This window comes from Bos indicus, chromosome 1, assembly GCF_029378745.1.
Source record: "Bos indicus isolate NIAB-ARS_2022 breed Sahiwal x Tharparkar chromosome 1, NIAB-ARS_B.indTharparkar_mat_pri_1.0, whole genome shotgun sequence".
In the NCBI taxonomy this organism is placed as follows: Eukaryota; Metazoa; Chordata; class Mammalia; order Artiodactyla; family Bovidae; genus Bos; species Bos indicus.
This window is the reverse complement of record NC_091760.1, coordinates 120,837,043-120,846,852: the sequence shown is the minus strand read 5'-3', so window position 1 is coordinate 120,846,852 and position 9,810 is coordinate 120,837,043.

The window sequence follows — 9,810 nt, the reverse complement described above, 5'->3', positions numbered from 1 at the left end:
CCAATATGACTGGTGTCCTTATAATACAGGGAAAATTTGAATGCGGACATACTCACACAGACACAGAATATGATAAAGATGAAGGCACACATTGGGGTGATGCATCTTCAAGCCAAGAAAGGACAAAGATTGCCAGCAAACCACCAGCAGCTAGGAGATGAACATGGAATGGATTCTTCCTGACAGCTGTCAGAAGGAACCAACCCTGCCAACACCTGAATCCTAGACTTCCAGGCTACAGAACCATGAGACAACTTTCTGTTGGTTAAGTCCCTACTTTGTGGTACTCTGTTATGGCCGCCCTAGCAAATTTCTAATGGGTTAACATATAACTCATTTTATTGGTAAAAACAAATATTTTATGTTTTCTCCAAAGTGCTCTTCTCATATATGCTTTCACTGTCTCTTAGAATCTAAAATTCTACAGTTCTTTAAAATCTTTCAATGCTGGAATATTTTGCTGTGGGTGTTTATTCGCTAGTTCAGTTCAGTTCAGTCGTTCAGTCGTGTCTGACTCTTTACGACCCCATGAATTGAAGCATGCCAGGCCTCCCTGTCCATGACGATCTCCCAGAGTTCACTCAGACTCACGTCCATCAAGTCAGTGATGCCATCCAGCCATCTCATCCTCTGTCGTCCCCTTCTCCTCCTGCCCCCAATCCCTCCCAGCATCAGAGTCTTTTCCAATGAGTCAACTCCTCGCATGAGGTGGCCAAAGTACTGGGGTTTCAGCTTTAGCATCATTCCTTCCAAAGAAATCCCAGAGCTGATCTCCTTCAGAATGGACTGGTTGGATCTCCTTGCAGTCCAAGGGACTCTTAAGAGTCTTCTCCAACACCACAGTTCAAAAGCATCAATTCTTCGGCACTCAACTTTCTTCACAGTCCAACTCTCATATCCTTACATGACCACTGGAAAAACCATAGCCTTGACTAGACGGACCTTTGCTAAGTCATGTCATATTCTTTGAGACCCCTGTGGACTGTAGTCCACCAGGCTTCTCTATCCACGGGATTTCCCAGGCAAGAATACTGAAGTTGATTGCCATTTCCTTCTCCAGGGTGTCTTCCTGACCCAAGGATCAAACTTGTATCTCCTGTGTCTCCAGCTTGGCAGATGGATTCTTTACCACTGAGCCACTTGGAAAGCCCAAAAGTTACTCCAGCTGAAAGAAAGGAAAATCTCATTCTCAGACTAAAGCACATAAAACATAGGATGCATTGCTCAATTCTTTCCAAGCCCCTTTTAAATGAGATGAAACTTTGAGCTACTGTGGCCAGCAACCACTTTTTACAGAAAGTAAATCTTAGTAAATATTTTATTAAAATAAAACTACTCACAATTCCAGTGTTCAATTTCTATGCCAGGGAATCTGTATTTAGTTTCAAGCATGTGCTTCCCAGGTGGTGCTGGTGGTAAAGAACTCGCCTGCCAATGCAGGAGATGTAAGAGACCAGGATTCAGTCCCTGGGTTGGGAAGATCCCCTTGAGCAGGGCATGGCAACCCACTCCAGTATTCTGCCTAGAGAATCCCATGGACAGAGGAGCCTGGTGGGTAGGGTCCACAGGGTCACAAAGAGTCAGGCAGGACAAGTGGTTAAGCACGCTTGCCCGTGTTACATCCAGACCTACATTTATAGAACTAATAAGATGAATGTGAATTGTCCAGTTTTGTAAAACATTCCTTAGCCCCTGCAATGAGTTTGTGAGTACTTCTTGAACAAAGGGGAGAGTGAAGAAAAGTGATAACTTAGATGTTTGACACTGTTGGAAAACAGATCTTTATTGAGTAAGAAATATTATATTCACAGTATCTGAGATGGAATATTTTATGAGTTAACTAGTCTTTCTACCTTCCCTAGGTGCTTTGGCTACCAGTATCCTCCTTGAACTGTGAAGCACCACCATCTTTTATTTCAGGGTATTGAGATGCTTTCCACAAAAGTGTCTCCCAGAGTCAGAAGAGCTGATGTTTAGTAGTGTGGTTCCAGTGCTGAGCACTGGATTCTTTGTGTCAGAGCTATATGTGTGCAAATGAATTTACTTTTGTGCATTTCTTTTTTTTAATATAGTTGACTAAAAATGTTGTGATACTTTCAGGTGTACAACAAAGTGATTCAGTTATATATATACATGTATCCATTCTTTTTCAATTTTTTTTCCCATTTTGGTTGTTACATAACATTGAGCAGAGTTCCCTGTGCTATACAGTAGGTCTTTGTTGGTTATCCATTTTAAATAAAGTAGTGTGTACATGTCAGGCCTAATAGAAAAGCTCTAAGGGACTTCTCTACACTGTTGAGCCCAGGAAAGGAATTCCTCCCTCTGAGTCTATACTGTTCATTACCGAAGGGCAGTTCTGGGGATAAAGCCCCAAGTGTTTTTAGACTTTTCTCATGGCTCGCTTCTGTCCCTTTGCCAGTCCTCATCTATTTATCGAGAGTTTGTTATAGTGCCATTTAGAATTGTCTCATTTATCATCCTCTAGAGATTAAAAAGAAAAAAGGGAACATATTGTAACTCTATGCCCTCTTATGATTTGCTTCAAAGACTTTTAATCACGCACATATTTTTATGTGCACCTGTGTGTATGTGTGTGTGATTACTGCTGTTTTCAGCTTTTATTAAGAACTAAATATGCTCTATTTTCAGTTCTTTTTATTCATTTTGGTATATTTTTGAGAGAAGGGAAAGAAAAGTGTCCTGTCTCTGCTGCCTGTGTAAAACATTCCTGATTAATTTTTAAAACTAGAAATATTTATGACTGAATTCATAAAATTCATTGAATTCAACATGGAAAGTTTCCAGCCTAAAAAACAAGTACACCTGAAAAAATATATAGGCTCTGAGTTTAAGACCAGAATGAATTGGTATTTACTGAGTAGAACCCAATAAGTGAGACTAAGTTATATAAGGAGAAACAATCTGTTTGTCTTTGTATCCAGTGGAACTCTTGTAGACCATGGAACCAGGAGTTCTAAGAAGGTTCAGAAGAGTATGCCTTAGACATACTGCATCCAATTTCAAGGCAGAAAATATTTGCTATAAGTTTAGTTGAAAACAAAAGAAGTACAATAGTTCTGAGAAAGATATCAAGTTCATAAAGTTTTCTGGCTGTTTAAAAATTATCCTGAAAATGATGTTGGTTTCAGTGCTCATTGGTTGGAAAGCTTTATAAAATATACACAATATACATTTAATGCCTTCTTTTTAGTAAATTGTGTACAAGTATTTTCTGGAGATAAAGATTATACAGTACCATTGGGCCATTCTGTACAGAATTTGGTACTGTACAAGCATATTGATAGATTAAAATTTCATCTAGAGAGACCTTAGCAGAAACTCCAATAATAAATATTTTGGATGAACTTCTTCCTGTTCACTGTCATTTAATTTTTTCTTTCTTTCTTTCTTTTTTTTTTTTTTTTTGGTAAGAGGATAATTGCAAAGGGCTAAAGGGGAGTAGAAGCAAAGGAGTTGTAAGCTGCAGATATATGCCATTATTTCAAGGTGTTAATGGAAAAGTTTCAGAGAATTAAATAGGCTGTTGGTAGGAAATATAGCTTTAAAAGTATTTTATAAATGGTGAAAATAATACTAGGACATTGCAGAGCAAAATATTAGATTTTAAAGATAAGGAAAAATTACCTTTGGAAATCTGGACACACACCCCCAACTCCACCCCCTTCCCTTGGCCACACATACAAATCAAGTAACTAATAAGGGAAAGGAGAAATAATGTGATCAATTAAAAAATGAAAGGAGAATGGCGAGAGTAAAAGGTGAGTAGAGTGAACTTGTTGATTGATCCACTGGTGTTAGGATAAAAAGATATATTTAAATCTGATAAATGAAGAACGTGAATTTTAAGTGTATTTTGTTCAACGGGCATCAGCACTGAGATTATACTAAAGAAGGAGGAAAAGAAACAGGTACCTTCTGACATTAACGTAAATAATACTCGTTTTGGAACAAAAGTATGGTTATAGAAGGGTATTTGGGTAAAGCTAACCATTAGGAAGAAGAGTTCAAATCTTCACAAATAGCAATGGAAATAAGCAGGGAAAAGATAGCAAAGCAAGCTACTAATATAATGGAATATATTCATACTTACACACTTATAAAACTTAATACTGTTACAGAACTGTGACCAACTGTATTAGTTATATCAATGCATATTAGTGAGCTTAACTTACATAATATAAGAAAAAGATTTTCAGATTGACTAAGGAAGCAAAATTCAACTTTATGCTATATGCAAAAGACATAACTAAAATAAAGTGAATTGAAAGCACTAAAGATAAAAGTATGTGCAAAAATATGTCAAATAAAGGCAAGTAAGAAGAAAGCAGGGGCCATGATCTTGATCTAAAACAAGGTAGAATTCAGGCTGAGAAGAATTCAGCATTACAAAGTAGGACACTCTGTAATGCTAAAGGCTACCATTCACAATGAAGATATTAATATCTATTCACCAACTACCAGTACAGCTTTCATAGGGCAGAAATGATAGGAGATGAAAGAGAAACAGACACATATTAAAAATAGGAAACTTTTGTACACCTTGCTCAGATCTAGATGGATCAAGAAGACAAAATGTCAGGAAGAACATAGAAAACCCGAAAACCATAATATAAAATATACAGATATATCTTAAATATTTATCCTGATAACACAAAATATACCTTGTTTTCAAGTATACATAAACATCTATTAAATTAGTTAATATGAGTTTAAAAATAAGTTAAAAAAAACAGTAATGCAAGCTTTATTAGACCACAAGGCAATAAATCCTCAATTAGTTAAAATGATAACAAAAAAGGACTCTTTCACCAGGAAATTTGAAAGAAGTTAACTCATATCAAAGGAAAAATACAAACAAAAATGTCCATATTTCTGGAAAAGAAAAATAATGAAAACATACTATATTAGAATATAGTTAAGACATTCATAAAAGAGTTAGTAGAATATTTTGATTTTGGAAGAGCCTTCTATGCATAAAGGACTATAGAGGGGACTTCCCTGGTGGTCCAGAAGTTTAGACTCCATCCTTCCAATGCAGGGAACTTGGTTTCAATCCCTGGTCAGGGAACTAGATCCCACATGCTGCAACTATGAGTTCACGTGTGGTGAACGAAGATCATGCATGCCAGAACTGACACCCATCACAGCCAAATAATAAATATTTTTAAAAAAGAGTTAGAGAGAACCACAACCCACTCCAGTGTTCTTGCCTGGAGAATCCCAGGGATGGAGGAACTTGGTGGGCTGCTGTCTACGGGGTCACACAGAGCTGGACACGACTGAAGTGACTTAGCAGCGTACTTGAATATCACCATGGCTGCAGTGTGGAGGAAGGGTAGATGGAGCATAGAAGGTCAGAGACCAGGTAAATTAGACTAGAATGGCAGCAGTGGAGATGAAAAAGTGGGCAGATTTTAGTCCAGAAGGTTTGGTTTTTGAGCTGTAACCTACAGAAATTGGGAAATGATTGAATGTAAATGACAACAGACATGAGAAACAAGAAGAGTCATGGTTCACTGGATAGGACTTGGATGAGTGGATGTGCCATTTAGTGAGATAGGAAGACTGAGAAGATTTGGGGTGTTCTGGGAGTGGAAAATAACTTACAAAATAGCTTACAAAATAAACTACCAAAATTTCAAATAGAAGAAACTGAAAACACCAATAAAATATGATTAAATTCAACTTTTTAATAAAAAAATCTATATTTAAAAAGATATAATTTTCACCTATCAAATTGACAAATTATAATGGTGATGAAATGAACACTTTGATACTCTTCTAATTTTTTAAAATAAACTTTGAACCTTCCTATTAGCAATATGGAAATATATGGCCTATAAACTACAATTCAACTTCTAGGAATGAAATCTGAAGCATTAATTAATTATTTGTACATATATGTATGTACAAAAATGTCAATCACAGCCTTATGTATAATAGCAAATTGGAGTCAGTCATGAATTTTCATGATATAAATTTTAAATAACAAATGAATAAATTATTACACCAACATTCAATAAGCGTCTATACAGTTATTATTAATCATGGTTTTGAAGGCATACTTCAAAAGGCATTTTTAGTTATATCAATGGAGAGTTCTTTGAAGTTAGCAAGATATGTGCACCAAGCTTTATTCTAAAATACAAAGTAAATTTCACATAAAAATAAGCAACCAAAATGTATCAAGGTCAAATAACCATAAAAAGTTATAATAAGAAAAAATGAAAAGGAGTAGCGTAATATTCTGAAAGACAAAGAAAGCACACTATAACCATATGTGTGATTGAAACTATTATATCTTACTTCAAAGTAAGTTAAAAGTCATTAAGAAAATTATTTAGGACACAAAAGAAACAGCATAAGCATGAATTAGAAAACTCAAATATGGTAATATCAAGTGAGAATGCATGGGCATTAGAATCTATGTAATTAAAATTGTAAGTTCTCATGTGATTAAGGAGAGCCCAAACTGTAAACATTGCAGAACACACACACACAGGACAAAATATTTTTTAAAATATTTCAAAATGTTCCCAGTGGTTATCTCTAAGTGGTAGAATTACAGGTGATTTAAATTTTTTGCATTTTTTATATTTTCTTTTTTTTTTGTACAATGAACAAATATTCTTTCCATAAATCTTTTGTCATGGAGAGGACCTCAGGTGCAAAAGATGAAAATGATACTCCTCAACTAAGGAAACATTATCTTTAGTCTACATGAGCCCCTGCTTTTATCTCATGTGTGTGCTTGCTCTTATTTTCATCCCTGCTTTACACTCTCCTTCCGTCTGTAAGCAGCTGCCCTCCTGTATTGAAGGTGTACCACTTTGTCTATATGTCTTCTTTTAAGTGTTTCTATTTATGTGCACGAATCTCAGTTTACATAAATGGAGAAAGAACTCTCTGAAGTAACCAAGCCTCATTTTGAAAATGCAGAATATAAATAGCAACAGAAGTATATGAAGGTAAAATATCATATTAATACAAAGTTTCAATAAAAGAACGAAGAGGAATAGTATACATTCCTAAAGACAAGGAAAACACACTATATTGGCATACTTAACAAAAATTAAACTGTTGCACATTGTATATCAAAATAAGCTAAAAAGCATTAAAAGTGATTTAAGACATGAAAGAACAATATAAACATGGATTAGAAAACTCAGAAATCATTGACAAAATTAAGGAAAAATCTTAAATATAAGGAAAAAGTTATTTTAGAAATGAAGAATAAGCTGGTTGAAATAAAAAGATAACTGAAACAATATCATGCTCCAGATAATTAAAATTTCCAAAGAAGGAAAATCAGCTGTCCTGGTGGCTCAGAAATAAAGAATCCACCTGTAATGCAGGAGACACATGCAGATGATGCAGACTCAATCCCTGGATTGAGAAGATCCCCAGTGAAAAAAATAGCGACCCTCTCCAATACTCTTACCAGGAAAATCCCATGGATAGAGGAGCCTGGCTGGCTACAGTCCATGGAATTGGAAACAGTTGGACTCAGTGACCCTAGAACAAATGAAGAAAGAGATTAAAGCAATTCTGAAAGAAAGAGGCAAATCATGTAAGTAGGCAAAATAAATCTAATGTGAATATTGGAGTCCCTGAAGAACAAATCCTAGCAAGGGAACAGAAGCAATATTAAGAACTATAACTCAATATATTTTTTCTAGAAACAAAACACACAGATTTGAAATCACATATTGAGAGAGTGCACTTTGTACCTGAGAATGTCAATCCAGGAAGGCCAACCACAAAACAAATTGTAAAATTTCTGGACTTCAAAGGAAAAAAAATATCCCATGTGTATTTAAGTAAGCAATTCTGTGACTTACAGGCCATAAAATGAGATTGTCATCAGAAATTTTTGTCAGCAACTCTTTAGTCCCCAGAGTAAATGGAGCAATGTGTTTAAGATGTTAAAGAAAACAAAATGTAAACCAAAGACTGTGCTGTAATGTAGCAAAAAAGTATCTTTAAGTATAGAGGGTAGAAGCAAATGGTTATCAAAATGTCAGACCTCAGGGAATATTGTTAATAAAACCTTAACTAAAGGATCAACTTTAGGCAAACAAAATCACGAAAGAGAATCTACGTAAGAACTGGTGGTGAGCATTACCTTCTTCAGGATGCCTTCCTGACGCAGGGATCGAACTCGGGTCTTCTTGCATTGCTCTCTGAGCCATAGGGAAGCCTCAGAGTTCATCATGAAAATACTTAGTCAACTTATTCGCTCCAGTTTAAAAAGAATCAAACGAATCTTTTTCTTAAGAAATATATTAGTAAAGGCAGCAGCTGAGAGGAGCTACCCCACACCCAAGAAAAAGAAATGCAAAAAACCAAAATGGCTGTCTGAGGAGGCCTTACAAATAGCTGTGAAAAGAAGAGAAGTGAAAAGCAAAGGAGAAAAGGAAAGATATACCCATTTGAATGCAGAGTTCCAAAGAATAGCAAGGAGATAAGAAAGTCTTCCTCAGTGATCAATGCAAAGAAATAGAGGAAAACAACAGAATGGGAAAGACTAGAGATCTCTTCAAGAAAATTAGAGATGCCAAGGAAGCATTTCATGCAAAGATGGGCTCAATAAAGGACAGAAATGGTATGGACCTAACAGAAGCAGAAGCTATTAAGAAGAGGGGACAAGAATACACAGAAGAACTGTACAAAAAAGATCTTCATGACCCAGACAATCACGATGGTGTGATCACTCACACTTACCTAGAGCCAGACATCCTGGAATGTGAAGTCAAGTAGGCCTTAGGAAGTATCACTACAAACAAAGCTAGTGGAGGTGATGGAATTCCAGTTGAGCTATTTCAAATCCTAAAAACTGGTGCTGTGAAAGTGCTGCACTCAATATGCCAGCAAATTTGGAAAACTCAGCAGTGGCCATGGGACTGGAAAAGGTCAGTTTTCATTCCAATCCAAAGAAAGGCAATGCCAAAGGATGCTCAAACTCCTGCACAATTGCACTCATCTCACACACTAGTAAAGTAATGCTCAAAATTCTCCAAGCCAGGCTTCAGCAATATGTGAACCATCAACTTCCAGATTTTCAAGCTGATTTTAGAAAAGGCAGAGGAACTAGAGATTAAATTGCCAACATCTGTTGGATCATAGATGTTGGCAATTTGATCTCTGGTTCCTCTGGCTTTTTCTAAATCCAACTTGAATATCTGGAAGTTCATGGTTCATGTACTATTGAAGCCTGGCTTGGAGAATTTTCAGCATTATTTTGCTAGCATGTGAGATGGTTGCAATTGTGTGGTAGTTTGAACATTCTTTGGCATTGCCTTTCATTGGGATTGGAATGAAAACACCTTTTCCAGTCCTGTGGCCACTGCTGAGTTCTCCAAATTTGCTGGCATATTGAATGCAGCACTTTCAAAGCATTATCTTTTAGGATTTGAAATAGCTCAACTGGAATTTCATCACCTCCACTAGTTTTGTTTGTAGTGATTCTTCCTAAGGCCCACTTGACTTCACATTCCAGGATGTCTGGCTCTAGGTGAGTGATCACACCATTGTGGTTATCTGGGTGATGAAGCTCTTTTTTGTATAGTTCTCCTGTGTATAGAAAAACTTTTGTATAGTTCTTTTGCTTAGTGACTGCATTATTATTATTTAGTTTCCTTTGTTTTCCTTTGCTTCAGCATTTCTCACTTCATCTTATTAAACTTATTTTTGACTAAAGTTTTCCATAGGCAAAAGGCAGGCAGAAGACATGGTGAGGGGCAAGGACCATAATGTTTTGCTCCATTTCAAGACCATGTTGACACT